This window comes from Carassius gibelio, chromosome B19 (genome assembly GCF_023724105.1).
Source record: "Carassius gibelio isolate Cgi1373 ecotype wild population from Czech Republic chromosome B19, carGib1.2-hapl.c, whole genome shotgun sequence".
In the NCBI taxonomy this organism is placed as follows: Eukaryota; Metazoa; Chordata; class Actinopteri; order Cypriniformes; family Cyprinidae; genus Carassius; species Carassius gibelio.
This window is the reverse complement of record NC_068414.1, coordinates 1480395-1507943: the sequence shown is the minus strand read 5'-3', so window position 1 is coordinate 1507943 and position 27549 is coordinate 1480395. Positions and strand designations below refer to the sequence as shown.

Here is a 27549-nt window from a genome sequence, read left to right as displayed (position 1 = left end):
GTCAGTGCAGTGCCGTCAGTTGGGGGAGAAACGGCAGCATGCACGGCTCCTCGTTAGTATAGTGGACAGTATCTCCGCCTGTCACGCGGAAGACCGGGGTTCGATTCCCCGACGGGGAGAGCTGGTTCTTTTCGTCTTCCGAATGATCCATCCAAAATGTTTGGTTGGAGTCGCAGGTCACAGAAGGAGTTCTGCTTCGACGTCAGCCCGAGCCAAAGGACATGCGTTGGCCGGGAATCGAACCCGGGTCAACTGCTTGGAAGGCAGCTATGCTCACCACTATACCACCAACGCAGGCGGAAGTCAGTAGCTTTATTGACGCACTGTGTTCCTAATAAATGTTGTTCAGTTGCATTGACACAATACTTTTTGTTTAAAGCGCAATTAAAAAAAAAAAAAAAAAAAAAAAAGAGTCCAAACAATGACCCCTGCTACCGGTAGTGTTGCAAGTGTTATGCGACTTCAGCTAATGATGGGTCCATCCGAAATTATTCCATCCAAAAGTTTTGGGTGGAGGCACAGGTCACAGAGGGAGTTCTGCTTCGACGTCAGCCCGAGCCAAAGGATATGCGTTGGCCGGGAATCGAATCCGGGTCAACTGCTTGGAAGGCAGCTATGCTCACCACTATACCACCAACACAGTCAGCAGTCAGCAACTTGCGCCGTCACTAAGAAGGCTCGAAGTGCACGAGTCGCCGATAGGGCTAGAGGAGCAGATGAGATCTTTGTTTGGACCCGTCACTAAAGAGAGCCTTCAAGAATTTGCATCCCGTCACGTACAAGAAAGCGCTGCCTTCCCATCCGGCTAAATAAACACGAAGTGGTCAAACGCAGAGAGTGCCTATAATAACCAAAAGCCCAATCAAGGCAATCTCTTTCTCATGCCTCTATCTGAAAAGTTGGATAAAATCTTATATGAAAAAAAAAGTCTTTTAAAGAAATCCCTTATTCCGAGGTCACCGTAGCCACCAGATCCAGTCTGTATCCGCTTCAGTCACCCGGATCCAGTCCGTATCCAGAGAAGATGGTGGATCAACACCTAGAAAGGACCTCTATGGCCCAGAAACACAGCGGAGACCGTGACAACTAGATGAGCCGCAGATACAAATCCCTTGTAAAGACCACCTGGACAAGACCACAGGAAACAGATGATTCTTCTGCACAGTCTGACATTCCTGCAGCCTGGAGCTGATCTACTGGTTTCGTCTGACAAGGGGAGAACTGTCTCCCCGACTGAGCCTGGTTTCTCACCGGGTTTTTTCTCCATCCTTTCACCGATCGAGTTTTGGTTTCTTCCCTCTGTCGCTTCTGGCAGGCGGAGCTGGGGACACTTCATGTACAGCGATATCGTTGACTTGATTGCAAATTATTGCACAGATACTATTTAAACTGAACTTAGCTGAATGATGTCATCAAAGAGTTCAATAACGAAATGCCTTTAACTGTCATTTTGCTTTTTGACGCACTGTGTTCCTAATTAATGTTGTTCAGTTGCATTGACGCAATACTTTTTGTTTAAAGCGCAATTTAAAAAAAAAAAAAAAAAAAAAAGAGTCCAAACAATGACCCCTGCTACGGGTAGTGTTCCAAGTGTTATGCGACTTCAGCTAATGATGGGTCCATCAGAAATTTTACGGTGCTAGGGCTGGGTCTGCGTCAGAAGAAGCCATGCATTGTTTAGTTATGTCAGTGCAGTGCCGTCAGTTGGGGGAGAAACGGCAGCATGCACGGCTCCTCGTTAGTATAGTGGACAGTATCTCCGCCTGTCACGCGGAAGACCGGGGTTCGATTCCCCGACGGGGAGAGCTGGTTCTTTTCGTCTTCCGAATGATCCATCCAAAATGTTTGGTTGGAGTCGCAGGTCACAGAAGGAGTTCTGCTTCGACGTCAGCCCGAGCCAAAGGACATGCGTTGGCCGGGAATCGAACCCGGGTCAACTGCTTGGAAGGCAGCTATGCTCACCACTATACCACCAACGCAGGCGGAAGTCAGTAGCTTTATTGACGCACTGTGTTCCTAATAAATGTTGTTCAGTTGCATTGACACAATACTTTTTGTTTAAAGCGCAATTAAAAAAAAAAAATAAAATAAAAAAGAGTCCAAACAATGACCCCTGCTACCGGTAGTGTTGCAAGTGTTATGCGACTTCAGCTAATGATGGGTCCATCCGAAATTATTCCATCCAAAAGTTTTGGGTGGAGGCACAGGTCACAGAGGGAGTTCTGCTTCGACGTCAGCCCGAGCCAAAGGATATGCGTTGGCCGGGAATCGAATCCGGGTCAACTGCTTGGAAGGCAGCTATACTCACCACTATACCACCAACGCAGTCAGCAGTCAGCAACTTGCGCCGTCACTAAGAAGGCTCGAAGTGCACGAGTCGCCGATAGGGCTAGAGGAGCAGATGAGATCTTTGTTTGGACCCGTCACTAAAGAGAGCCTTCAAGAATTTGCATCCCGTCACGTACAAGAAAGCGCTGCCTTCCCATCCGGCTAAATAAACACGAAGTGGTCAAACGCAGAGAGTGCCTATTCAGACGATGACCAGTGGCAAGCCCTCTCGCAGCATGCTGCCTGACGGTCAAACTGATTCTGCTCTTGACATTTCGATGTAGCTCTGCTGTGAGCAGAGCACCCAAAAATACAGGTCACTCGCAAAAGTTCCCCTCCACGGAAATCTTTAGTAAAAGGCAAAAGATTTATGCGACAATGAAGAGAAACTCGAGCTGTGTCTCCAAACCCTCGGGCCTGTGCGCTGCCTCTGTTAAACTACTACGCTCGCCAAGGGTCATCAAGGGTGACAATGCCTGCCCACATGTGTTTAGTCAGCACCCCCCCCCCCCCACTCCAAAAGGGAGGAGTAAAACTCAAAAAAGTCCTCTCGGTCCACCAATAACCAAAAGCCCAATCAAGGCAATCTCTTTCTCATGCCTCTATCTGAAAAGTTGGATAAAATCTTATATGAAAAAAAAAGTCTTTTAAAGAAATCCCTTATTCCGAGGTCACCGTAGCCACCAGATCCAGTCTGTATCCGCTTCAGTCACCCGGATCCAGTCCGTATCCAGAGAAGATGGTGGATCAACACCTAGAAAGGACCTCTATGGCCCAGAAACACAGCGGAGACCGTGACAACTAGATGAGCCGCAGATACAAATCCCTTGTAAAGACCACCTGGACAAGACCACAGGAAACAGATGATTCTTCTGCACAGTCTGACATTCCTGCAGCCTGGAGCTGATCTACTGGTTTCGTCTGACAAGGGGAGAACTGTCTCCCCGACTGAGCCTGGTTTCTCACCGGGTTTTTTCTCCATCCTTTCACCGATCGAGTTTTGGTTTCTTCCCTCTGTCGCTTCTGGCAGGCGGAGCTGGGGACACTTCATGTACAGCGATATCGTTGACTTGATTGCAAATTATTGCACAGATACTATTTAAACTGAACTTAGCTGAATGATGTCATCAAAGAGTTCAATAACGAAATGCCTTTAACTGTCATTTTGCTTTTTGACGCACTGTGTTCCTAATTAATGTTGTTCAGTTGCATTGACGCAATACTTTTTGTTTAAAGCGCAATTTAAAAAAAAAAAAAAAAAAAAAAGAGTCCAAACAATGACCCCTGCTACGGGTAGTGTTCCAAGTGTTATGCGACTTCAGCTAATGATGGGTCCATCAGAAATTTTACGGTGCTAGGGCTGGGTCTGCGTCAGAAGAAGCCATGCATTGTTTAGTTATGTCAGTGCAGTGTCGTCAGTTGGGGGAGAAACGGCAGCATGCACGGCTCCTCGTTAGTATAGTGGACAGTATCTCCGCCTGTCACGCGGAAGACCGGGGTTCGATTCCCCGACGGGGAGAGCTGGTTCTTTTCGTCTTCCGAATGATCCATCCAAAATGTTTGGTTGGAGTCGCAGGTCACAGAAGGAGTTCTGCTTCGACGTCAGCCCGAGCCAAAGGACATGCGTTGGCCGGGAATCGAACCCGGGTCAACTGCTTGGAAGGCAGCTATGCTCACCACTATACCACCAACGCAGGCGGAAGTCAGTAGCTTTATTGACGCACTGTGTTCCTAATAAATGTTGTTCAGTTGCATTGACACAATACTTTTTGTTTAAAGCGCAATTAAAAAAAAAAAAAAAAAAAAAAAAGAGTCCAAACAATGACCCCTGCTACCGGTAGTGTTGCAAGTGTTATGCGACTTCAGCTAATGATGGGTCCATCCGAAATTATTCCATCCAAAAGTTTTGGGTGGAGGCACAGGTCACAGAGGGAGTTCTGCTTCGACGTCAGCCCGAGCCAAAGGATATGCGTTGGCCGGGAATCGAATCCGGGTCAACTGCTTGGAAGGCAGCTATGCTCACCACTATACCACCAACGCAGTCAGCAGTCAGCAACTTGCGCCGTCACTAAGAAGGCTCGAAGTGCACGAGTCGCCGATAGGGCTAGAGGAGCAGATGAGATCTTTGTTTGGACCCGTCACTAAAGAGAGCCTTCAAGAATTTGCATCCCGTCACGTACAAGAAAGCGCTGCCTTCCCATCCGGCTAAATAAACACGAAGTGGTCAAACGCAGAGAGTGCCTATTCAGACGATGACCAGTGGCAAGCCCTCTCGCAGCATGCTGCCTGACGGTCAAACTGATTCTGCTCTTGACATTTCGATGTAGCTCTGCTGTGAGCAGAGCACCCAAAAATACAGGTCACTCGCAAAAGTTCCCCTCCACGGAAATCTTTAGTAAAAGGCGAAAGATTTATGCGACAATGAAGAGAAACTCGAGCTGTGTCTCCAAACCCTCGGGCCTGTGCGCTGCCTCTGTTAAACTACTACGCTCGCCAAGGGTCATCAAGGGTGACAATGCCTGCCCACATGTGTTTAGTCAGCACCCCCCCCCCCCCCCCACTCCAAAAGGGAGGAGTAAAACTCAAAAAAGTCCTCTCGGTCCACCAATAACCAAAAGCCCAATCAAGGCAATCTCTTTCTCATGCCTCTATCTGAAAAGTTGGATAAAATCTTATATGAAAAAAAAAGTCTTTTAAAGAAATCCCTTATTCCGAGGTCACCGTAGCCACCAGATCCAGTCTGTATCCGCTTCAGTCACCCGGATCCAGTCCGTATCCAGAGAAGATGGTGGATCAACACCTAGAAAGGACCTCTATGGCCCAGAAACACAGCGGAGACCGTGACAACTAGATGAGCCGCAGATACAAATCCCTTGTAAAGACCACCTGGACAAGACCACAGGAAACAGATGATTCTTCTGCACAGTCTGACATTCCTGCAGCCTGGAGCTGATCTACTGGTTTCGTCTGACAAGGGGAGAACTGTCTCCCCGACTGAGCCTGGTTTCTCACCGGGTTTTTTCTCCATCCTTTCACCGATCGAGTTTTGGTTTCTTCCCTCTGTCGCTTCTGGCAGGCGGAGCTGGGGACACTTCATGTACAGCGATATCGTTGACTTGATTGCAAATTATTGCACAGATACTATTTAAACTGAACTTAGCTGAATGATGTCATCAAAGAGTTCAATAACGAAATGCCTTTAACTGTCATTTTGCTTTTTGACGCACTGTGTTCCTAATTAATGTTGTTCAGTTGCATTGACGCAATACTTTTTGTTTAAAGCGCAATTTAAAAAAAAAAAAAAAAAAAAAAAGAGTCCAAACAATGACCCCTGCTACGGGTAGTGTTCCAAGTGTTATGCGACTTCAGCTAATGATGGGTCCATCAGAAATTTTACGGTGCTAGGGCTGGGTCTGCGTCAGAAGAAGCCATGCATTGTTTAGTTATGTCAGTGCAGTGCCGTCAGTTGGGGGAGAAACGGCAGCATGCACGGCTCCTCGTTAGTATAGTGGACAGTATCTCCGCCTGTCACGCGGAAGACCGGGGTTCGATTCCCCGACGGGGAGAGCTGGTTCTTTTCGTCTTCCGAATGATCCATCCAAAATGTTTGGTTGGAGTCGCAGGTCACAGAAGGAGTTCTGCTTCGACGTCAGCCCGAGCCAAAGGACATGTGTTGGCCGGGAATCGAATCCGGGTCAACTGCTTGGAAGGCAGCTATGCTCACCACTATACCACCAACGCAGGCGGAAGTCAGTAGCTTTATTGACGCACTGTGTTCCTAATAAATGTTGTTCAGTTGCATTGACACAATACTTTTTGTTTAAAGCGCAATTAAAAAAAAAAAAAAAAAAAAAAGAGTCCAAACAATGACCCCTGCTACGGGTAGTGTTGCAAGTGTTATGCGACTTCAGCTAATGATGGGTCCATCCGAAATTATTCCATCCAAAATTTTGGGTGGAGGCACAGGTCACAGAGGGAGTTCTGCTTCGACGTCAGCCCGAGCCAAAGGACATGCGCACTGCTCTCTCCAACTGCTTGGAAGGCAGCTATGCTCACCACTATACCACCAACGCAGTCAGCAGTCAGCAACTTGCGCCGTCACTAAGAAGGCTCGAAGTGCACGAGTCGCCGATAGGGCTAGAGGAGCAGATGAGATCTTTGTTTGGACCCGTCACTAAAGAGAGCCTTCAAGAATTTGCATCCCGTCACGTACAAGAAAGCGCTGCCTTCCCATCCGGCTAAATAAACACGAAGTGGTCAAACGCAGAGAGTGCCTATAATAACCAAAAGCCCAATCAAGGCAATCTCTTTCTCATGCCTCTATCTGAAAAGTTGGATAAAATCTTATATGAAAAAAAAAGTCTTTTAAAGAAATCCCTTATTCCGAGGTCACCGTAGCCACCAGATCCAGTCTGTATCCGCTTCAGTCACCCGGATCCAGTCCGTATCCAGAGAAGATGGTGGATCAACACCTAGAAAGGACCTCTATGGCCCAGAAACACAGCGGAGACCGTGACAACTAGATGAGCCGCAGATACAAATCCCTTGTAAAGACCACCTGGACAAGACCACAGGAAACAGATGATTCTTCTGCACAGTCTGACATTCCTGCAGCCTGGAGCTGATCTACTGGTTTCGTCTGACAAGGGGAGAACTGTCTCCCCGACTGAGCCTGGTTTCTCACCGGGTTTTTTCTCCATCCTTTCACCGATCGAGTTTTGGTTTCTTGCCTCTGTCGCTTCTGGCAGGCGGAGCTGGGGACACTTCATGTACAGCGATATCGTTGACTTGATTGCAAATTATTGCACAGATACTATTTAAACTGAACTTAGCTGAATGATGTCATCAAAGAGTTCAATAACGAAATGCCTTTAACTGTCATTTTGCTTTTTGACGCACTGTGTTCCTAATTAATGTTGTTCAGTTGCATTGACGCAATACTTTTTGTTTAAAGCGCAATTTAAAAAAAAAAAAAAAAAAAAGAGTCCAAACAATGACCCCTGCTACGGGTAGTGTTCCAAGTGTTATGCGACTTCAGCTAATGATGGGTCCATCAGAAATTTTACGGTGCTAGGGCTGGGTCTGCGTCAGAAGAAGCCATGCATTGTTTAGTTATGTCAGTGCAGTGCCGTCAGTTGGGGGAGAAACGGCAGCATGCACGGCTCCTCGTTAGTATAGTGGACAGTATCTCCACCTGTCACGCGGAAGACCGGGGTTCGATTCCCCGACGGGGAGAGCTGGTTCTTTTCGTCTTCCGAATGATCCATCCAAAATGTTTGGTTGGAGTCGCAGGTCACAGAAGGAGTTCTGCTTCGACGTCAGCCCGAGCCAAAGGACATGCGTTGGCCGGGAATCGAACCCGGGTCAACTGCTTGGAAGGCAGCTATGCTCACCACTATACCACCAACGCAGGCGGAAGTCAGTAGCTTTATTGACGCACTGTGTTCCTAATAAATGTTGTTCAGTTGCATTGACACAATACTTTTTGTTTAAAGCGCAATTAAAAAAAAAAAAAAAAAAAAAAAGAGTCCAAACAATGACCCCTGCTACCGGTAGTGTTGCAAGTGTTATGCGACTTCAGCTAATGATGGGTCCATCCGAAATTATTCCATCCAAAAGTTTTGGGTGGAGGCACAGGTCACAGAGGGAGTTCTGCTTCGACGTCAGCCCGAGCCAAAGGATATGCGTTGGCCGGGAATCGAATCCGGGTCAACTGCTTGGAAGGCAGCTATGCTCACCACTATACCACCAACACAGTCAGCAGTCAGCAACTTGCGCCGTCACTAAGAAGGCTCGAAGTGCACGAGTCGCCGATAGGGCTAGAGGAGCAGATGAGATCTTTGTTTGGACCCGTCACTAAAGAGAGCCTTCAAGAATTTGCATCCCGTCACGTACAAGAAAGCGCTGCCTTCCCATCCGGCTAAATAAACACGAAGTGGTCAAACGCAGAGAGTGCCTATAATAACCAAAAGCCCAATCAAGGCAATCTCTTTCTCATGCCTCTATCTGAAAAGTTGGATAAAATCTTATATGAAAAAAAAAGTCTTTTAAAGAAATCCCTTATTCCGAGGTCACCGTAGCCACCAGATCCAGTCTGTATCCGCTTCAGTCACCCGGATCCAGTCCGTATCCAGAGAAGATGGTGGATCAACACCTAGAAAGGACCTCTATGGCCCAGAAACACAGCGGAGACCGTGACAACTAGATGAGCCGCAGATACAAATCCCTTGTAAAGACCACCTGGACAAGACCACAGGAAACAGATGATTCTTCTGCACAGTCTGACATTCCTGCAGCCTGGAGCTGATCTACTGGTTTCGTCTGACAAGGGGAGAACTGTCTCCCCGACTGAGCCTGGTTTCTCACCGGGTTTTTTCTCCATCCTTTCACCGATCGAGTTTTGGTTTCTTCCCTCTGTCGCTTCTGGCAGGCGGAGCTGGGGACACTTCATGTACAGCGATATCGTTGACTTGATTGCAAATTATTGCACAGATACTATTTAAACTGAACTTAGCTGAATGATGTCATCAAAGAGTTCAATAACGAAATGCCTTTAACTGTCATTTTGCTTTTTGACGCACTGTGTTCCTAATTAATGTTGTTCAGTTGCATTGACGCAATACTTTTTGTTTAAAGCGCAATTTAAAAAAAAAAAAAAAAAAAAAAGAGTCCAAACAATGACCCCTGCTACGGGTAGTGTTCCAAGTGTTATGCGACTTCAGCTAATGATGGGTCCATCAGAAATTTTACGGTGCTAGGGCTGGGTCTGCGTCAGAAGAAGCCATGCATTGTTTAGTTATGTCAGTGCAGTGTCGTCAGTTGGGGGAGAAACGGCAGCATGCACGGCTCCTCGTTAGTATAGTGGACAGTATCTCCGCCTGTCACGCGGAAGACCGGGGTTCGATTCCCCGACGGGGAGAGCTGGTTCTTTTCGTCTTCCGAATGATCCATCCAAAATGTTTGGTTGGAGTCGCAGGTCACAGAAGGAGTTCTGCTTCGACGTCAGCCCGAGCCAAAGGACATGCGTTGGCCGGGAATCGAACCCGGGTCAACTGCTTGGAAGGCAGCTATGCTCACCACTATACCACCAACGCAGGCGGAAGTCAGTAGCTTTATTGACGCACTGTGTTCCTAATAAATGTTGTTCAGTTGCATTGACACAATACTTTTTGTTTAAAGCGCAATTAAAAAAAAAAAAAAAAAAAAAAAAGAGTCCAAACAATGACCCCTGCTACCGGTAGTGTTGCAAGTGTTATGCGACTTCAGCTAATGATGGGTCCATCCGAAATTATTCCATCCAAAAGTTTTGGGTGGAGGCACAGGTCACAGAGGGAGTTCTGCTTCGACGTCAGCCCGAGCCAAAGGATATGCGTTGGCCGGGAATCGAATCCGGGTCAACTGCTTGGAAGGCAGCTATGCTCACCACTATACCACCAACGCAGTCAGCAGTCAGCAACTTGCGCCGTCACTAAGAAGGCTCGAAGTGCACGAGTCGCCGATAGGGCTAGAGGAGCAGATGAGATCTTTGTTTGGACCCGTCACTAAAGAGAGCCTTCAAGAATTTGCATCCCGTCACGTACAAGAAAGCGCTGCCTTCCCATCCGGCTAAATAAACACGAAGTGGTCAAACGCAGAGAGTGCCTATTCAGACGATGACCAGTGGCAAGCCCTCTCGCAGCATGCTGCCTGACGGTCAAACTGATTCTGCTCTTGACATTTCGATGTAGCTCTGCTGTGAGCAGAGCACCCAAAAATACAGGTCACTCGCAAAAGTTCCCCTCCACGGAAATCTTTAGTAAAAGGCGAAAGATTTATGCGACAATGAAGAGAAACTCGAGCTGTGTCTCCAAACCCTCGGGCCTGTGCGCTGCCTCTGTTAAACTACTACGCTCGCCAAGGGTCATCAAGGGTGACAATGCCTGCCCACATGTGTTTAGTCAGCACCCCCCCCCCCCCCCCACTCCAAAAGGGAGGAGTAAAACTCAAAAAAGTCCTCTCGGTCCACCAATAACCAAAAGCCCAATCAAGGCAATCTCTTTCTCATGCCTCTATCTGAAAAGTTGGATAAAATCTTATATGAAAAAAAAAGTCTTTTAAAGAAATCCCTTATTCCGAGGTCACCGTAGCCACCAGATCCAGTCTGTATCCGCTTCAGTCACCCGGATCCAGTCCGTATCCAGAGAAGATGGTGGATCAACACCTAGAAAGGACCTCTATGGCCCAGAAACACAGCGGAGACCGTGACAACTAGATGAGCCGCAGATACAAATCCCTTGTAAAGACCACCTGGACAAGACCACAGGAAACAGATGATTCTTCTGCACAGTCTGACATTCCTGCAGCCTGGAGCTGATCTACTGGTTTCGTCTGACAAGGGGAGAACTGTCTCCCCGACTGAGCCTGGTTTCTCACCGGGTTTTTTCTCCATCCTTTCACCGATCGAGTTTTGGTTTCTTCCCTCTGTCGCTTCTGGCAGGCGGAGCTGGGGACACTTCATGTACAGCGATATCGTTGACTTGATTGCAAATTATTGCACAGATACTATTTAAACTGAACTTAGCTGAATGATGTCATCAAAGAGTTCAATAACGAAATGCCTTTAACTGTCATTTTGCTTTTTGACGCACTGTGTTCCTAATTAATGTTGTTCAGTTGCATTGACGCAATACTTTTTGTTTAAAGCGCAATTTAAAAAAAAAAAAAAAAAAAAAAAGAGTCCAAACAATGACCCCTGCTACGGGTAGTGTTCCAAGTGTTATGCGACTTCAGCTAATGATGGGTCCATCAGAAATTTTACGGTGCTAGGGCTGGGTCTGCGTCAGAAGAAGCCATGCATTGTTTAGTTATGTCAGTGCAGTGCCGTCAGTTGGGGGAGAAACGGCAGCATGCACGGCTCCTCGTTAGTATAGTGGACAGTATCTCCGCCTGTCACGCGGAAGACCGGGGTTCGATTCCCCGACGGGGAGAGCTGGTTCTTTTCGTCTTCCGAATGATCCATCCAAAATGTTTGGTTGGAGTCGCAGGTCACAGAAGGAGTTCTGCTTCGACGTCAGCCCGAGCCAAAGGACATGTGTTGGCCGGGAATCGAATCCGGGTCAACTGCTTGGAAGGCAGCTATGCTCACCACTATACCACCAACGCAGGCGGAAGTCAGTAGCTTTATTGACGCACTGTGTTCCTAATAAATGTTGTTCAGTTGCATTGACACAATACTTTTTGTTTAAAGCGCAATTAAAAAAAAAAAAAAAAAAAAAAGAGTCCAAACAATGACCCCTGCTACGGGTAGTGTTGCAAGTGTTATGCGACTTCAGCTAATGATGGGTCCATCCGAAATTATTCCATCCAAAATTTTGGGTGGAGGCACAGGTCACAGAGGGAGTTCTGCTTCGACGTCAGCCCGAGCCAAAGGACATGCGCACTGCTCTCTCCAACTGCTTGGAAGGCAGCTATGCTCACCACTATACCACCAACGCAGTCAGCAGTCAGCAACTTGCGCCGTCACTAAGAAGGCTCGAAGTGCACGAGTCGCCGATAGGGCTAGAGGAGCAGATGAGATCTTTGTTTGGACCCGTCACTAAAGAGAGCCTTCAAGAATTTGCATCCCGTCACGTACAAGAAAGCGCTGCCTTCCCATCCGGCTAAATAAACACGAAGTGGTCAAACGCAGAGAGTGCCTATAATAACCAAAAGCCCAATCAAGGCAATCTCTTTCTCATGCCTCTATCTGAAAAGTTGGATAAAATCTTATATGAAAAAAAAAGTCTTTTAAAGAAATCCCTTATTCCGAGGTCACCGTAGCCACCAGATCCAGTCTGTATCCGCTTCAGTCACCCGGATCCAGTCCGTATCCAGAGAAGATGGTGGATCAACACCTAGAAAGGACCTCTATGGCCCAGAAACACAGCGGAGACCGTGACAACTAGATGAGCCGCAGATACAAATCCCTTGTAAAGACCACCTGGACAAGACCACAGGAAACAGATGATTCTTCTGCACAGTCTGACATTCCTGCAGCCTGGAGCTGATCTACTGGTTTCGTCTGACAAGGGGAGAACTGTCTCCCCGACTGAGCCTGGTTTCTCACCGGGTTTTTTCTCCATCCTTTCACCGATCGAGTTTTGGTTTCTTGCCTCTGTCGCTTCTGGCAGGCGGAGCTGGGGACACTTCATGTACAGCGATATCGTTGACTTGATTGCAAATTATTGCACAGATACTATTTAAACTGAACTTAGCTGAATGATGTCATCAAAGAGTTCAATAACGAAATGCCTTTAACTGTCATTTTGCTTTTTGACGCACTGTGTTCCTAATTAATGTTGTTCAGTTGCATTGACGCAATACTTTTTGTTTAAAGCGCAATTTAAAAAAAAAAAAAAAAAAAAGAGTCCAAACAATGACCCCTGCTACGGGTAGTGTTCCAAGTGTTATGCGACTTCAGCTAATGATGGGTCCATCAGAAATTTTACGGTGCTAGGGCTGGGTCTGCGTCAGAAGAAGCCATGCATTGTTTAGTTATGTCAGTGCAGTGCCGTCAGTTGGGGGAGAAACGGCAGCATGCACGGCTCCTCGTTAGTATAGTGGACAGTATCTCCACCTGTCACGCGGAAGACCGGGGTTCGATTCCCCGACGGGGAGAGCTGGTTCTTTTCGTCTTCCGAATGATCCATCCAAAATGTTTGGTTGGAGTCGCAGGTCACAGAAGGAGTTCTGCTTCGACGTCAGCCCGAGCCAAAGGACATGCGTTGGCCGGGAATCGAACCCGGGTCAACTGCTTGGAAGGCAGCTATGCTCACCACTATACCACCAACGCAGGCGGAAGTCAGTAGCTTTATTGACGCACTGTGTTCCTAATAAATGTTGTTCAGTTGCATTGACACAATACTTTTTGTTTAAAGCGCAATTAAAAAAAAAAAAAAAAAAAAAAAGAGTCCAAACAATGACCCCTGCTACCGGTAGTGTTGCAAGTGTTATGCGACTTCAGCTAATGATGGGTCCATCCGAAATTATTCCATCCAAAAGTTTTGGGTGGAGGCACAGGTCACAGAGGGAGTTCTGCTTCGACGTCAGCCCGAGCCAAAGGATATGCGTTGGCCGGGAATCGAATCCGGGTCAACTGCTTGGAAGGCAGCTATGCTCACCACTATACCACCAACACAGTCAGCAGTCAGCAACTTGCGCCGTCACTAAGAAGGCTCGAAGTGCACGAGTCGCCGATAGGGCTAGAGGAGCAGATGAGATCTTTGTTTGGACCCGTCACTAAAGAGAGCCTTCAAGAATTTGCATCCCGTCACGTACAAGAAAGCGCTGCCTTCCCATCCGGCTAAATAAACACGAAGTGGTCAAACGCAGAGAGTGCCTATAATAACCAAAAGCCCAATCAAGGCAATCTCTTTCTCATGCCTCTATCTGAAAAGTTGGATAAAATCTTATATGAAAAAAAAAGTCTTTTAAAGAAATCCCTTATTCCGAGGTCACCGTAGCCACCAGATCCAGTCTGTATCCGCTTCAGTCACCCGGATCCAGTCCGTATCCAGAGAAGATGGTGGATCAACACCTAGAAAGGACCTCTATGGCCCAGAAACACAGCGGAGACCGTGACAACTAGATGAGCCGCAGATACAAATCCCTTGTAAAGACCACCTGGACAAGACCACAGGAAACAGATGATTCTTCTGCACAGTCTGACATTCCTGCAGCCTGGAGCTGATCTACTGGTTTCGTCTGACAAGGGGAGAACTGTCTCCCCGACTGAGCCTGGTTTCTCACCGGGTTTTTTCTCCATCCTTTCACCGATCGAGTTTTGGTTTCTTCCCTCTGTCGCTTCTGGCAGGCGGAGCTGGGGACACTTCATGTACAGCGATATCGTTGACTTGATTGCAAATTATTGCACAGATACTATTTAAACTGAACTTAGCTGAATGATGTCATCAAAGAGTTCAATAACGAAATGCCTTTAACTGTCATTTTGCTTTTTGACGCACTGTGTTCCTAATTAATGTTGTTCAGTTGCATTGACGCAATACTTTTTGTTTAAAGCGCAATTTAAAAAAAAAAAAAAAAAAAAAAGAGTCCAAACAATGACCCCTGCTACGGGTAGTGTTCCAAGTGTTATGCGACTTCAGCTAATGATGGGTCCATCAGAAATTTTACGGTGCTAGGGCTGGGTCTGCGTCAGAAGAAGCCATGCATTGTTTAGTTATGTCAGTGCAGTGTCGTCAGTTGGGGGAGAAACGGCAGCATGCACGGCTCCTCGTTAGTATAGTGGACAGTATCTCCGCCTGTCACGCGGAAGACCGGGGTTCGATTCCCCGACGGGGAGAGCTGGTTCTTTTCGTCTTCCGAATGATCCATCCAAAATGTTTGGTTGGAGTCGCAGGTCACAGAAGGAGTTCTGCTTCGACGTCAGCCCGAGCCAAAGGACATGCGTTGGCCGGGAATCGAACCCGGGTCAACTGCTTGGAAGGCAGCTATGCTCACCACTATACCACCAACGCAGGCGGAAGTCAGTAGCTTTATTGACGCACTGTGTTCCTAATAAATGTTGTTCAGTTGCATTGACACAATACTTTTTGTTTAAAGCGCAATTAAAAAAAAAAAAAAAAAAAAAAAAGAGTCCAAACAATGACCCCTGCTACCGGTAGTGTTGCAAGTGTTATGCGACTTCAGCTAATGATGGGTCCATCCGAAATTATTCCATCCAAAAGTTTTGGGTGGAGGCACAGGTCACAGAGGGAGTTCTGCTTCGACGTCAGCCCGAGCCAAAGGATATGCGTTGGCCGGGAATCGAATCCGGGTCAACTGCTTGGAAGGCAGCTATGCTCACCACTATACCACCAACGCAGTCAGCAGTCAGCAACTTGCGCCGTCACTAAGAAGGCTCGAAGTGCACGAGTCGCCGATAGGGCTAGAGGAGCAGATGAGATCTTTGTTTGGACCCGTCACTAAAGAGAGCCTTCAAGAATTTGCATCCCGTCACGTACAAGAAAGCGCTGCCTTCCCATCCGGCTAAATAAACACGAAGTGGTCAAACGCAGAGAGTGCCTATTCAGACGATGACCAGTGGCAAGCCCTCTCGCAGCATGCTGCCTGACGGTCAAACTGATTCTGCTCTTGACATTTCGATGTAGCTCTGCTGTGAGCAGAGCACCCAAAAATACAGGTCACTCGCAAAAGTTCCCCTCCACGGAAATCTTTAGTAAAAGGCGAAAGATTTATGCGACAATGAAGAGAAACTCGAGCTGTGTCTCCAAACCCTCGGGCCTGTGCGCTGCCTCTGTTAAACTACTACGCTCGCCAAGGGTCATCAAGGGTGACAATGCCTGCCCACATGTGTTTAGTCAGCACCCCCCCCCCCCCCCCACTCCAAAAGGGAGGAGTAAAACTCAAAAAAGTCCTCTCGGTCCACCAATAACCAAAAGCCCAATCAAGGCAATCTCTTTCTCATGCCTCTATCTGAAAAGTTGGATAAAATCTTATATGAAAAAAAAAGTCTTTTAAAGAAATCCCTTATTCCGAGGTCACCGTAGCCACCAGATCCAGTCTGTATCCGCTTCAGTCACCCGGATCCAGTCCGTATCCAGAGAAGATGGTGGATCAACACCTAGAAAGGACCTCTATGGCCCAGAAACACAGCGGAGACCGTGACAACTAGATGAGCCGCAGATACAAATCCCTTGTAAAGACCACCTGGACAAGACCACAGGAAACAGATGATTCTTCTGCACAGTCTGACATTCCTGCAGCCTGGAGCTGATCTACTGGTTTCGTCTGACAAGGGGAGAACTGTCTCCCCGACTGAGCCTGGTTTCTCACCGGGTTTTTTCTCCATCCTTTCACCGATCGAGTTTTGGTTTCTTCCCTCTGTCGCTTCTGGCAGGCGGAGCTGGGGACACTTCATGTACAGCGATATCGTTGACTTGATTGCAAATTATTGCACAGATACTATTTAAACTGAACTTAGCTGAATGATGTCATCAAAGAGTTCAATAACGAAATGCCTTTAACTGTCATTTTGCTTTTTGACGCACTGTGTTCCTAATTAATGTTGTTCAGTTGCATTGACGCAATACTTTTTGTTTAAAGCGCAATTTAAAAAAAAAAAAAAAAAAAAAAAGAGTCCAAACAATGACCCCTGCTACGGGTAGTGTTCCAAGTGTTATGCGACTTCAGCTAATGATGGGTCCATCAGAAATTTTACGGTGCTAGGGCTGGGTCTGCGTCAGAAGAAGCCATGCATTGTTTAGTTATGTCAGTGCAGTGCCGTCAGTTGGGGGAGAAACGGCAGCATGCACGGCTCCTCGTTAGTATAGTGGACAGTATCTCCGCCTGTCACGCGGAAGACCGGGGTTCGATTCCCCGACGGGGAGAGCTGGTTCTTTTCGTCTTCCGAATGATCCATCCAAAATGTTTGGTTGGAGTCGCAGGTCACAGAAGGAGTTCTGCTTCGACGTCAGCCCGAGCCAAAGGACATGTGTTGGCCGGGAATCGAATCCGGGTCAACTGCTTGGAAGGCAGCTATGCTCACCACTATACCACCAACGCAGGCGGAAGTCAGTAGCTTTATTGACGCACTGTGTTCCTAATAAATGTTGTTCAGTTGCATTGACACAATACTTTTTGTTTAAAGCGCAATTAAAAAAAAAAAAAAAAAAAAAAGAGTCCAAACAATGACCCCTGCTACGGGTAGTGTTGCAAGTGTTATGCGACTTCAGCTAATGATGGGTCCATCCGAAATTATTCCATCCAAAATTTTGGGTGGAGGCACAGGTCACAGAGGGAGTTCTGCTTCGACGTCAGCCCGAGCCAAAGGACATGCGCACTGCTCTCTCCAACTGCTTGGAAGGCAGCTATGCTCACCACTATACCACCAACGCAGTCAGCAGTCAGCAACTTGCGCCGTCACTAAGAAGGCTCGAAGTGCACGAGTCGCCGATAGGGCTAGAGGAGCAGATGAGATCTTTGTTTGGACCCGTCACTAAAGAGAGCCTTCAAGAATTTGCATCCCGTCACGTACAAGAAAGCGCTGCCTTCCCATCCGGCTAAATAAACACGAAGTGGTCAAACGCAGAGAGTGCCTATAATAACCAAAAGCCCAATCAAGGCAATCTCTTTCTCATGCCTCTATCTGAAAAGTTGGATAAAATCTTATATGAAAAAAAAAGTCTTTTAAAGAAATCCCTTATTCCGAGGTCACCGTAGCCACCAGATCCAGTCTGTATCCGCTTCAGTCACCCGGATCCAGTCCGTATCCAGAGAAGATGGTGGATCAACACCTAGAAAGGACCTCTATGGCCCAGAAACACAGCGGAGACCGTGACAACTAGATGAGCCGCAGATACAAATCCCTTGTAAAGACCACCTGGACAAGACCACAGGAAACAGATGATTCTTCTGCACAGTCTGACATTCCTGCAGCCTGGAGCTGATCTACTGGTTTCGTCTGACAAGGGGAGAACTGTCTCCCCGACTGAGCCTGGTTTCTCACCGGGTTTTTTCTCCATCCTTTCACCGATCGAGTTTTGGTTTCTTGCCTCTGTCGCTTCTGGCAGGCGGAGCTGGGGACACTTCATGTACAGCGATATCGTTGACTTGATTGCAAATTATTGCACAGATACTATTTAAACTGAACTTAGCTGAATGATGTCATCAAAGAGTTCAATAACGAAATGCCTTTAACTGTCATTTTGCTTTTTGACGCACTGTGTTCCTAATTAATGTTGTTCAGTTGCATTGACGCAATACTTTTTGTTTAAAGCGCAATTTAAAAAAAAAAAAAAAAAAAAGAGTCCAAACAATGACCCCTGCTACGGGTAGTGTTCCAAGTGTTATGCGACTTCAGCTAATGATGGGTCCATCAGAAATTTTACGGTGCTAGGGCTGGGTCTGCGTCAGAAGAAGCCATGCATTGTTTAGTTATGTCAGTGCAGTGCCGTCAGTTGGGGGAGAAACGGCAGCATGCACGGCTCCTCGTTAGTATAGTGGACAGTATCTCCACCTGTCACGCGGAAGACCGGGGTTCGATTCCCCGACGGGGAGAGCTGGTTCTTTTCGTCTTCCGAATGATCCATCCAAAATGTTTGGTTGGAGTCGCAGGTCACAGAAGGAGTTCTGCTTCGACGTCAGCCCGAGCCAAAGGACATGCGTTGGCCGGGAATCGAACCCGGGTCAACTGCTTGGAAGGCAGCTATGCTCACCACTATACCACCAACGCAGGCGGAAGTCAGTAGCTTTATTGACGCACTGTGTTCCTAATAAATGTTGTTCAGTTGCATTGACACAATACTTTTTGTTTAAAGCGCAATTAAAAAAAAAAAAAAAAAAAAAAAGAGTCCAAACAATGACCCCTGCTACCGGTAGTGTTGCAAGTGTTATGCGACTTCAGCTAATGATGGGTCCATCCGAAATTATTCCATCCAAAAGTTTTGGGTGGAGGCACAGGTCACAGAGGGAGTTCTGCTTCGACGTCAGCCCGAGCCAAAGGACATGCGCACTGCTCTCTCCAACTGCTTGGAAGGCAGCTATGCTCACCACTATACCACCAACGCAGTCAGCAGTCAGCAACTTGCGCCGTCACTAAGAAGGCTCGAAGTGCACGAGTCGCCGATAGGGCTAGAGGAGCAGATGAGATCTTTGTTTGGACCCGTCACTAAAGAGAGCCTTCAAGAATTTGCATCCCGTCACGTACAAGAAAGCGCTGCCTTCCCATCCGGCTAAATAAACACGAAGTGGTCAAACGCAGAGAGTGCCTATAATAACCAAAAGCCCAATCAAGGCAATCTCTTTCTCATGCCTCTATCTGAAAAGTTGGATAAAATCTTATATGAAAAAAAAAGTCTTTTAAAGAAATCCCTTATTCCGAGGTCACCGTAGCCACCAGATCCAGTCTGTATCCGCTTCAGTCACCCGGATCCAGTCCGTATCCAGAGAAGATGGTGGATCAACACCTAGAAAGGACCTCTATGGCCCAGAAACACAGCGGAGACCGTGACAACTAGATGAGCCGCAGATACAAATCCCTTGTAAAGACCACCTGGACAAGACCACAGGAAACAGATGATTCTTCTGCACAGTCTGACATTCCTGCAGCCTGGAGCTGATCTACTGGTTTCGTCTGACAAGGGGAGAACTGTCTCCCCGACTGAGCCTGGTTTCTCACCGGGTTTTTTCTCCATCCTTTCACCGATCGAGTTTTGGTTTCTTGCCTCTGTCGCTTCTGGCAGGCGGAGCTGGGGACACTTCATGTACAGCGATATCGTTGACTTGATTGCAAATTATTGCACAGATACTATTTAAACTGAACTTAGCTGAATGATGTCATCAAAGAGTTCAATAACGAAATGCCTTTAACTGTCATTTTGCTTTTTGACGCACTGTGTTCCTAATTAATGTTGTTCAGTTGCATTGACGCAATACTTTCTGTTTAAAGCGCAATTTAAAAAAAAAAAAAAAAAAAAAAGAGTCCAAACAATGACCCCTGCTACGGGTAGTGTTCCAAGTGTTATGCGACTTCAGCAAATGATGGGTCCATCAGAAATTTTACGGTGCTAGGGCTGGGTCTGCGTCAGAAGAAGCCATGCATTGTTTAGTTATGTCAGTGCAGTGCCGTCAGTTGGGGGAGAAACGGCAGCATGCACGGCTCCTCGTTAGTATAGTGGACAGTATCTCCGCCTGTCACGCGGAAGACCGGGGTTCGATTCCCCGACGGGGAGAGCTGGTTCTTTTCGTCTTCCGAATGATCCATCCAAAATGTTTGGTTGGAGTCGCAGGTCACAGAAGGAGTTCTGCTTCGACGTCAGCCCGAGCCAAAGGACATGCGTTGGCCGGGAATCGAACCCGGGTCAACTGCTTGGAAGGCAGCTATGCTCACCACTATACCACCAACGCAGGCGGAAGTCAGTAGCTTTATTGACGCACTGTGTTCCTAATAAATGTTGTTCAGTTGCATTGACACAATACTTTTTGTTTAAAGCGCAATTAAAAAAAAAAAAAAAAAAAAAAAGAGTCCAAACAATGACCCCTGCTACCGGTAGTGTTGCAAGTGTTATGCGACTTCAGCTAATGATGGGTCCATCCGAAATTATTCCATCCAAAAGTTTTGGGTGGAGGCACAGGTCACAGAGGGAGTTCTGCTTCGACGTCAGCCCGAGCCAAAGGATATGCGTTGGCCGGGAATCGAATCCGGGTCAACTGCTTGGAAGGCAGCTATGCTCACCACTATACCACCAACGCAGTCAGCAGTCAGCAACTTGCGCCGTCACTAAGAAGGCTCGAAGTGCACGAGTCGCCGATAGGGCTAGAGGAGCAGATGAGATCTTTGTTTGGACCCGTCACTAAAGAGAGCCTTCAAGAATTTGCATCCCGTCACGTACAAGAAAGCGCTGCCTTCCCATCCGGCTAAATAAACACGAAGTGGTCAAACGCAGAGAGTGCCTATTCAGACGATGACCAGTGGCAAGCCCTCTCGCAGCATGCTGCCGGACGGTCAAACTGATTCTGCTCTTGACATTTCGATGTAGCTCTGCTGTGAGCAGAGCACCCAAAAATACAGGTCACTCGCAAAAGTTCCCCTCCACGGAAATCTTTAGTAAAAGGCGAAAGATTTATGAGACAATGAAGAGAAACTCGAGCTGTGTCTCCAAACCCTCGGGCCTGTGCGCTGCCTCTGTTAAACTACTACGCTCGCCAAGGGTCATCAAGGGTGACAATGCCTGCCCACATGTGTTTCGTCAGCACCCCCCCCCCCCCACTCCAAAAGGGAGGAGTAAAACTCAAAAAAGTCCTCTCGGTCCACCAATAACCAAAAGCCCAATCAAGGCAATCTCTTTCTCATGCCTCTATCTGAAAAGTTGGATAAAATCTTATATGAAAAAAAAAGTCTTTTAAAGAAATCCCTTATTCCGAGGTCACCGTAGCCACCAGATCCAGTCTGTATCCGCTTCAGTCACCCGGATCCAGTCCGTATCCAGAGAAGATGGTGGATCAACACCTAGAAAGGACCTCTATGGCCCAGAAACACAGCGGAGACCGTGACAACTAGATGAGCCGCAGATACAAATCCCTTGTAAAGACCACCTGGACAAGACCACAGGAAACAGATGATTCTTCTGCACAGTCTGACATTCCTGCAGCCTGGAGCTGATCTACTGGTTTCGTCTGACAAGGGGAGAACTGTCTCCCCGACTGAGCCTGGTTTCTCACCGGGTTTTTTCTCCATCCTTTCACCGATCGAGTTTTGGTTTCTTGCCTCTGTCGCTTCTGGCAGGCGGAGCTGGGGACACTTCATGTACAGCGATATCGTTGACTTGATTGCAAATTATTGCACAGATACTATTTAAACTGAACTTAGCTGAATGATGTCATCAAAGAGTTCAATAACGAAATGCCTTTAACTGTCATTTTGCTTTTTGACGCACTGTGTTCCTAATTAATGTTGTTCAGTTGCATTGACGCAATACTTTTTGTTTAAAGCGCAATTTAAAAAAAAAAAAAAAAAAAAAAGAGTCCAAACAATGACCCCTGCTACGGGTAGTGTTCCAAGTGTTATGCGACTTCAGCTAATGATGGGTCCATCAGAAATTTTACGGTGCTAGGGCTGGGTCTGCGTCAGAAGAAGCCATGCATTGTTTAGTTATGTCAGTGCAGTGCCGTCAGTTGGGGGAGAAACGGCAGCATGCACGGCTCCTCGTTAGTATAGTGGACAGTATCTCCGCCTGTCACGCGGAAGACCGGGGTTCGATTCCCCGACGGGGAGAGCTGGTTCTTTTCGTCTTCCGAATGATCCATCCAAAATGTTTGGTTGGAGTCGCAGGTCACAGAAGGAGTTCTGCTTCGACGTCAGCCCGAGCCAAAGGACATGCGTTGGCCGGGAATCGAACCCGGGTCAACTGCTTGGAAGGCAGCTATGCTCACCACTATACCACCAACGCAGGCGGAAGTCAGTAGCTTTATTGACGCACTGTGTTCCTAATAAATGTTGTTCAGTTGCATTGACACAATACTTTTTGTTTAAAGCGCAATTAAAAAAAAAAAAAAAAAAAAAAAAGAGTCCAAACAATGACCCCTGCTACCGGTAGTGTTGCAAGTGTTATGCGACTTCAGCTAATGATGGGTCCATCCGAAATTATTCCATCCAAAAGTTTTGGGTGGAGGCACAGGTCACAGAGGGAGTTCTGCTTCGACGTCAGCCCGAGCCAAAGGATATGCGTTGGCCGGGAATCGAATCCGGGTCAACTGCTTGGAAGGCAGCTATGCTCACCACTATACCACCAACGCAGTCAGCAGTCAGCAACTTGCGCCGTCACTAAGAAGGCTCGAAGTGCACGAGTCGCCGATAGGGCTAGAGGAGCAGATGAGATCTTTGTTTGGACCCGTCACTAAAGAGAGCCTTCAAGAATTTGCATCCCGTCACGTACAAGAAAGCGCTGCCTTCCCATCCGGCTAAATAAACACGAAGTGGTCAAACGCAGAGAGTGCCTATAATAACCAAAAGCCCAATCAAGGCAATCTCTTTCTCATGCCTCTATCTGAAAAGTTGGATAAAATCTTATATGAAAAAAAAAGTCTTTTAAAGAAATCCCTTATTCCGAGGTCACCGTAGCCACCAGATCCAGTCTGTATCCGCTTCAGTCACCCGGATCCAGTCCGTATCCAGAGAAGATGGTGGATCAACACCTAGAAAGGACCTCTATGGCCCAGAAACACAGCGGAGACCGTGACAACTAGATGAGCCGCAGATACAAATCCCTTGTAAAGACCACCTGGACAAGACCACAGGAAACAGATGATTCTTCTGCACAGTCTGACATTCCTGCAGCCTGGAGCTGATCTACTGGTTTCGTCTGACAAGGGGAGAACTGTCTCCCCGACTGAGCCTGGTTTCTCACCGGGTTTTTTCTCCATCCTTTCACCGATCGAGTTTTGGTTTCTTGCCTCTGTCGCTTCTGGCAGGCGGAGCTGGGGACACTTCATGTACAGCGATATCGTTGACTTGATTGCAAATTATTGCACAGATACTATTTAAACTGAACTTAGCTGAATGATGTCATCAAAGAGTTCAATAACGAAATGCCTTTAACTGTCATTTTGCTTTTTGACGCACTGTGTTCCTAATTAATGTTGTTCAGTTGCATTGACGCAATACTTTTTGTTTAAAGCGCAATTTAAAAAAAAAAAAAAAAAAAAGAGTCCAAACAATGACCCCTGCTACGGGTAGTGTTCCAAGTGTTATGCGACTTCAGCTAATGATGGGTCCATCAGAAATTTTACGGTGCTAGGGCTGGGTCTGCGTCAGAAGAAGCCATGCATTGTTTAGTTATGTCAGTGCAGTGCCGTCAGTTGGGGGAGAAACGGCAGCATGCACGGCTCCTCGTTAGTATAGTGGACAGTATCTCCACCTGTCACGCGGAAGACCGGGGTTCGATTCCCCGACGGGGAGAGCTGGTTCTTTTCGTCTTCCGAATGATCCATCCAAAATGTTTGGTTGGAGTCGCAGGTCACAGAAGGAGTTCTGCTTCGACGTCAGCCCGAGCCAAAGGACATGCGTTGGCCGGGAATCGAACCCGGGTCAACTGCTTGGAAGGCAGCTATGCTCACCACTATACCACCAACGCAGGCGGAAGTCAGTAGCTTTATTGACGCACTGTGTTCCTAATAAATGTTGTTCAGTTGCATTGACACAATACTTTTTGTTTAAAGCGCAATTAAAAAAAAAAAAAAAAAAAAAAAGAGTCCAAACAATGACCCCTGCTACCGGTAGTGTTGCAAGTGTTATGCGACTTCAGCTAATGATGGGTCCATCCGAAATTATTCCATCCAAAAGTTTTGGGTGGAGGCACAGGTCACAGAGGGAGTTCTGCTTCGACGTCAGCCCGAGCCAAAGGACATGCGCACTGCTCTCTCCAACTGCTTGGAAGGCAGCTATGCTCACCACTATACCACCAACGCAGTCAGCAGTCAGCAACTTGCGCCGTCACTAAGAAGGCTCGAAGTGCACGAGTCGCCGATAGGGCTAGAGGAGCAGATGAGATCTTTGTTTGGACCCGTCACTAAAGAGAGCCTTCAAGAATTTGCATCCCGTCACGTACAAGAAAGCGCTGCCTTCCCATCCGGCTAAATAAACACGAAGTGGTCAAACGCAGAGAGTGCCTATAATAACCAAAAGCCCAATCAAGGCAATCTCTTTCTCATGCCTCTATCTGAAAAGTTGGATAAAATCTTATATGAAAAAAAAAGTCTTTTAAAGAAATCCCTTATTCCGAGGTCACCGTAGCCACCAGATCCAGTCTGTATCCGCTTCAGTCACCCGGATCCAGTCCGTATCCAGAGAAGATGGTGGATCAACACCTAGAAAGGACCTCTATGGCCCAGAAACACAGCGGAGACCGTGACAACTAGATGAGCCGCAGATACAAATCCCTTGTAAAGACCACCTGGACAAGACCACAGGAAACAGATGATTCTTCTGCACAGTCTGACATTCCTGCAGCCTGGAGCTGATCTACTGGTTTCGTCTGACAAGGGGAGAACTGTCTCCCCGACTGAGCCTGGTTTCTCACCGGGTTTTTTCTCCATCCTTTCACCGATCGAGTTTTGGTTTCTTGCCTCTGTCGCTTCTGGCAGGCGGAGCTGGGGACACTTCATGTACAGCGATATCGTTGACTTGATTGCAAATTATTGCACAGATACTATTTAAACTGAACTTAGCTGAATGATGTCATCAAAGAGTTCAATAACGAAATGCCTTTAACTGTCATTTTGCTTTTTGACGCACTGTGTTCCTAATTAATGTTGTTCAGTTGCATTGACGCAATACTTTCTGTTTAAAGCGCAATTTAAAAAAAAAAAAAAAAAAAAAAGAGTCCAAACAATGACCCCTGCTACGGGTAGTGTTCCAAGTGTTATGCGACTTCAGCAAATGATGGGTCCATCAGAAATTTTACGGTGCTAGGGCTGGGTCTGCGTCAGAAGAAGCCATGCATTGTTTAGTTATGTCAGTGCAGTGCCGTCAGTTGGGGGAGAAACGGCAGCATGCACGGCTCCTCGTTAGTATAGTGGACAGTATCTCCGCCTGTCACGCGGAAGACCGGGGTTCGATTCCCCGACGGGGAGAGCTGGTTCTTTTCGTCTTCCGAATGATCCATCCAAAATGTTTGGTTGGAGTCGCAGGTCACAGAAGGAGTTCTGCTTCGACGTCAGCCCGAGCCAAAGGACATGCGTTGGCCGGGAATCGAACCCGGGTCAACTGCTTGGAAGGCAGCTATGCTCACCACTATACCACCAACGCAGGCGGAAGTCAGTAGCTTTATTGACGCACTGTGTTCCTAATAAATGTTGTTCAGTTGCATTGACACAATACTTTTTGTTTAAAGCGCAATTAAAAAAAAAAAAAAAAAAAAAAAGAGTCCAAACAATGACCCCTGCTACCGGTAGTGTTGCAAGTGTTATGCGACTTCAGCTAATGATGGGTCCATCCGAAATTATTCCATCCAAAAGTTTTGGGTGGAGGCACAGGTCACAGAGGGAGTTCTGCTTCGACGTCAGCCCGAGCCAAAGGATATGCGTTGGCCGGGAATCGAATCCGGGTCAACTGCTTGGAAGGCAGCTATGCTCACCACTATACCACCAACGCAGTCAGCAGTCAGCAACTTGCGCCGTCACTAAGAAGGCTCGAAGTGCACGAGTCGCCGATAGGGCTAGAGGAGCAGATGAGATCTTTGTTTGGACCCGTCACTAAAGAGAGCCTTCAAGAATTTGCATCCCGTCACGTACAAGAAAGCGCTGCCTTCCCATCCGGCTAAATAAACACGAAGTGGTCAAACGCAGAGAGTGCCTATTCAGACGATGACCAGTGGCAAGCCCTCTCGCAGCATGCTGCCGGACGGTCAAACTGATTCTGCTCTTGACATTTCGATGTAGCTCTGCTGTGAGCAGAGCACCCAAAAATACAGGTCACTCGCAAAAGTTCCCCTCCACGGAAATCTTTAGTAAAAGGCGAAAGATTTATGAGACAATGAAGAGAAACTCGAGCTGTGTCTCCAAACCCTCGGGCCTGTGCGCTGCCTCTGTTAAACTACTACGCTCGCCAAGGGTCATCAAGGGTGACAATGCCTGCCCACATGTGTTTCGTCAGCACCCCCCCCCCCCCACTCCAAAAGGGAGGAGTAAAACTCAAAAAAGTCCTCTCGGTCCACCAATAACCAAAAGCCCAATCAAGGCAATCTCTTTCTCATGCCTCTATCTGAAAAGTTGGATAAAATCTTATATGAAAAAAAAAGTCTTTTAAAGAAATCCCTTATTCCGAGGTCACCGTAGCCACCAGATCCAGTCTGTATCCGCTTCAGTCACCCGGATCCAGTCCGTATCCAGAGAAGATGGTGGATCAACACCTAGAAAGGACCTCTATGGCCCAGAAACACAGCGGAGACCGTGACAACTAGATGAGCCGCAGATACAAATCCCTTGTAAAGACCACCTGGACAAGACCACAGGAAACAGATGATTCTTCTGCACAGTCTGACATTCCTGCAGCCTGGAGCTGATCTACTGGTTTCGTCTGACAAGGGGAGAACTGTCTCCCCGACTGAGCCTGGTTTCTCACCGGGTTTTTTCTCCATCCTTTCACCGATCGAGTTTTGGTTTCTTGCCTCTGTCGCTTCTGGCAGGCGGAGCTGGGGACACTTCATGTACAGCGATATCGTTGACTTGATTGCAAATTATTGCACAGATACTATTTAAACTGAACTTAGCTGAATGATGTCATCAAAGAGTTCAATAACGAAATGCCTTTAACTGTCATTTTGCTTTTTGACGCACTGTGTTCCTAATTAATGTTGTTCAGTTGCATTGACGCAATACTTTTTGTTTAAAGCGCAATTTAAAAAAAAAAAAAAAAAAAAAGAGTCCAAACAATGACCCCTCTACGGGTAGTGTTCCAAGTGTTATGCGACTTCAGCTAATGATGGGTCCATCAGAAATTTTACGGTGCTAGGGCTGGGTCTGCGTCAGAAGAAGCCATGCATTGTTTAGTTATGTCAGTGCAGTGCCGTCAGTTGGGGGAGAAACGGCAGCATGCACGGCTCCTCGTTAGTATAGTGGACAGTATCTCCGCCTGTCACGCGGAAGACCGGGGTTCGATTCCCCGACGGGGAGAGCTGGTTCTTTTCGTCTTCCGAATGATCCATCCAAAATGTTTGGTTGGAGTCGCAGGTCACAGAAGGAGTTCTG

At 47.3% G+C, this 27549-nt stretch overlaps 16 non-coding genes across 16 annotated transcripts; 10 read left to right on the top strand and 6 right to left on the bottom strand.

Annotated features, from left to right (window-relative positions):
- Positions 1 to 1732: 1732 nt before the first annotated feature.
- trnad-guc (transfer RNA aspartic acid (anticodon GUC)) lies at positions 1733 to 1804 on the top strand. The gene has a single exon. It is a non-coding gene; the product is annotated as a tRNA-Asp (tRNA).
- Positions 1805 to 2610: 806 nt separating this feature from the next.
- On the bottom strand, positions 2611 to 2725 carry LOC127980878 (U5 spliceosomal RNA). Its single transcript, XR_008159879.1, has one exon. It is a non-coding gene; the product is annotated as a U5 spliceosomal RNA (small nuclear RNA).
- Positions 2726 to 3775: 1050 nt separating this feature from the next.
- On the top strand, positions 3776 to 3847 carry trnad-guc (transfer RNA aspartic acid (anticodon GUC)). The gene has a single exon. It is a non-coding gene; the product is annotated as a tRNA-Asp (tRNA).
- An 806-nt stretch (positions 3848 to 4653) lies between these two features.
- Positions 4654 to 4768, bottom strand: LOC127980466 (U5 spliceosomal RNA). Its single transcript, XR_008159490.1, has one exon. It is a non-coding gene; the product is annotated as a U5 spliceosomal RNA (small nuclear RNA).
- A 1054-nt stretch (positions 4769 to 5822) lies between these two features.
- Positions 5823 to 5894, top strand: trnad-guc (transfer RNA aspartic acid (anticodon GUC)). The gene has a single exon. It is a non-coding gene; the product is annotated as a tRNA-Asp (tRNA).
- A 3281-nt stretch (positions 5895 to 9175) lies between these two features.
- Positions 9176 to 9247, top strand: trnad-guc (transfer RNA aspartic acid (anticodon GUC)). Its single transcript has one exon. It is a non-coding gene; the product is annotated as a tRNA-Asp (tRNA).
- Positions 9248 to 10053: 806 nt separating this feature from the next.
- On the bottom strand, positions 10054 to 10168 carry LOC127980465 (U5 spliceosomal RNA). The gene has a single exon (XR_008159489.1). It is a non-coding gene; the product is annotated as a U5 spliceosomal RNA (small nuclear RNA).
- Positions 10169 to 11222: 1054 nt separating this feature from the next.
- Positions 11223 to 11294, top strand: trnad-guc (transfer RNA aspartic acid (anticodon GUC)). The gene has a single exon. It is a non-coding gene; the product is annotated as a tRNA-Asp (tRNA).
- A 3281-nt stretch (positions 11295 to 14575) lies between these two features.
- On the top strand, positions 14576 to 14647 carry trnad-guc (transfer RNA aspartic acid (anticodon GUC)). The gene has a single exon. It is a non-coding gene; the product is annotated as a tRNA-Asp (tRNA).
- Positions 14648 to 15453: 806 nt separating this feature from the next.
- LOC127980464 (U5 spliceosomal RNA) lies at positions 15454 to 15568 on the bottom strand. Its single transcript, XR_008159488.1, has one exon. It is a non-coding gene; the product is annotated as a U5 spliceosomal RNA (small nuclear RNA).
- Positions 15569 to 16622: 1054 nt separating this feature from the next.
- On the top strand, positions 16623 to 16694 carry trnad-guc (transfer RNA aspartic acid (anticodon GUC)). Its single transcript has one exon. It is a non-coding gene; the product is annotated as a tRNA-Asp (tRNA).
- A 3270-nt stretch (positions 16695 to 19964) lies between these two features.
- Positions 19965 to 20036, top strand: trnad-guc (transfer RNA aspartic acid (anticodon GUC)). The gene has a single exon. It is a non-coding gene; the product is annotated as a tRNA-Asp (tRNA).
- Positions 20037 to 20841: 805 nt separating this feature from the next.
- On the bottom strand, positions 20842 to 20956 carry LOC127980981 (U5 spliceosomal RNA). Its single transcript, XR_008159976.1, has one exon. It is a non-coding gene; the product is annotated as a U5 spliceosomal RNA (small nuclear RNA).
- Positions 20957 to 22006: 1050 nt separating this feature from the next.
- On the top strand, positions 22007 to 22078 carry trnad-guc (transfer RNA aspartic acid (anticodon GUC)). The gene has a single exon. It is a non-coding gene; the product is annotated as a tRNA-Asp (tRNA).
- Positions 22079 to 25362: 3284 nt separating this feature from the next.
- trnad-guc (transfer RNA aspartic acid (anticodon GUC)) lies at positions 25363 to 25434 on the top strand. Its single transcript has one exon. It is a non-coding gene; the product is annotated as a tRNA-Asp (tRNA).
- An 805-nt stretch (positions 25435 to 26239) lies between these two features.
- LOC127980979 (U5 spliceosomal RNA) lies at positions 26240 to 26354 on the bottom strand. Its single transcript, XR_008159975.1, has one exon. It is a non-coding gene; the product is annotated as a U5 spliceosomal RNA (small nuclear RNA).
- Between the last annotated feature and the right edge of the window lie 1195 nt (positions 26355 to 27549).